Raw genomic sequence first — 2,015 nt, 5'->3', positions numbered from 1 at the left:
CTACATATAAATGAGATCATAATGGTATTTGTGTCTCTCTGTCTGATTTATTCCACTTAGCATAAAGACCTCAGGGTCCATCCATGTTCTCACAAATGGCAGGATTTCCTTCTCTTTTTGGCTGGAAAATACTCATACACACACACACACACCACATTTTCTTTATCCATTCATCTGTCAGTGGACACATAGGCTATTGTAAGTAATGCTGCATAAACATAGTGGTGCAGATATCTTTTCAAGTTCATGTTTTTGCTTTCTTTGGATAAATACCCAGAAGTGGAACTGTTGGACCATATGGTAGTTCTGTTTTTAATTTTTTGAGGACCCTCTATACTGTTTTCCATAGTAGCTGCACCAATTTGGATTTTGAATTTTTCCAAATTCCTTTTGACACCTACTAAGAGGATTTCATTTTTTTCTCCTTCAAGCTATTAATTCATCTTAATAGTGATTTTTTCCTGATGATAAATCATTCTCATGTTCCTAGAAAAATATTAGTCCAATATGGTGTTCATTTTAACATGTCAACATTTTATTCATATTTTTTGTGACAATACACATGAGTGAGATTGGTCTTTTGTTTCCTTTTCATTCAGCTTTGGAAAGTTTTGGAGTCAAGTTTACACCAGCTATTTTATTTTATTTTATTTTATTTATTTTTTGCATTAATAAGTCTTTATTAGCCATTCCAATTCTAAACAGTAGAAAGCAACCACAAAAAAAAGGTTCTCAAAAGGATGTAAAGCTTATGTGCCTGGCTAGGCACATGTTTTGCCACAACTAGAAGGGATCTGAAACTAAACAGTTTGGGGACTGGAGAGTCAGCGGATGGTGTATTGTACACAGGGGACCTCAGCATCCTCGCCAGCCTCATCATTGCAGCACAGCTCAAGCACCAGCGCCCGCACATGGTGGCCCAGCTTTTGCTTTGACACATGGCTCACAATTTCTGTCATCCTGGGAAGAGGGAGAAGAGGGTCAGGGAGGAGAAAGCAAGAGAGGATACATACATGGAGGTGAAGAAGATAGGGATAACCATGAACATTAAGTAGTAAGGCTTCCCACCCCACACAGGGCCTTCCTCAGCCTGCCCAGCGGCCAACTCACGGCTGATCCAACCATTCCCTGAGTTTGGTAGCTGGCATGAAAAAGGAGCACAGCATGGATACACCTTGGGACAGCATGGTAATCTCTAATTTGTGCTCTGTCTGGAGGAGGGTGGGAAGGAGGACAGACAACAGTGTCACAGAAAAGGAGAGTACGAATCACCTGCACAACCACCACCCCTAGGTGGAGTGACTGTAGAAAAGGCTCACCTTAAAGTAGTTAAGGAACTGTTTGAGAGTCATCTCTTCACCATTAGGCTGTAGCCGCGTACATCAAAGCAATCCCACAACTTCCGCTCTTGGTTATAGTGCTGTAGGACAAAACACAGGGGAGTGCAATGCAGGCTAACCCAGATGATCCTAGCCCAACCACTCGACTTGACTTTTTAAGACGTATCAATCACAACCTTCTTTTGTCCTAACCCTCCTGTGGCCCCATATCATTGTGTGCAAACGACTGATATTCTTATATTGACCAATATGTCTACACAGCAAGGCGATCCTGTTATCTCCTTCACTCACCTTCCACTTCCTTTACCTTCCCATCCTGGCCTTCTCATTAATTCTCAAATATGCCCGGTCACACCCATACTTTGCACAATTCAAAAAACTGTATGATGAATGGACAAACGGTATACAAAAGGTACAGGAACCCAAGCATACAAAGCGCCACCTGCTATGAGACAGTCATACAGAGATGCAGACACACATCCTACCCACCACATACAGCCTCACTCATTGATGGGCAAAACCAAAGGTGTCCATAGAAGCATGTCCCCACCTGGTGACGGGGTGGGGCAAGGGGTTCAGAGAAGCTGAGGAAGGGCAGGGCCACGTTCATGAAGCTGTTCTTGTAAGATTCAAGCTGCCGGTGTTCCTGCACCACTTTGTTTAGCTCCAGACTCA

At 42.9% G+C, this 2,015-nt stretch overlaps 1 pseudogene across 1 annotated transcript; it reads right to left on the bottom strand.

Moving 5' to 3' along the window:
• Positions 1–676: 676 nt before the first annotated feature.
• Positions 677–2,010, bottom strand: LOC102727521 (ubiquitin-like modifier-activating enzyme 1; annotated as a pseudogene). Its single transcript, XR_014141752.1, has 4 exons — positions 1,891–2,010; positions 1,320–1,420; positions 1,111–1,211; positions 677–960 (listed from the first exon to the last, which is right to left on the bottom strand). The product of XR_014141752.1 is annotated as a ubiquitin-like modifier-activating enzyme 1 (transcript).
• Between the last annotated feature and the right edge of the window lie 5 nt (positions 2,011–2,015).

The sequence above is a fragment of the Leptonychotes weddellii genome, unplaced genomic scaffold (assembly GCF_054177405.1).
Source record: "Leptonychotes weddellii isolate Sample4059 unplaced genomic scaffold, ASM5417740v2 HiC_scaffold_14599, whole genome shotgun sequence".
NCBI classification, from domain to species: Eukaryota; Metazoa; Chordata; class Mammalia; order Carnivora; family Phocidae; genus Leptonychotes; species Leptonychotes weddellii.
This window is presented reverse-complemented; position numbering and strand designations above follow the sequence as displayed.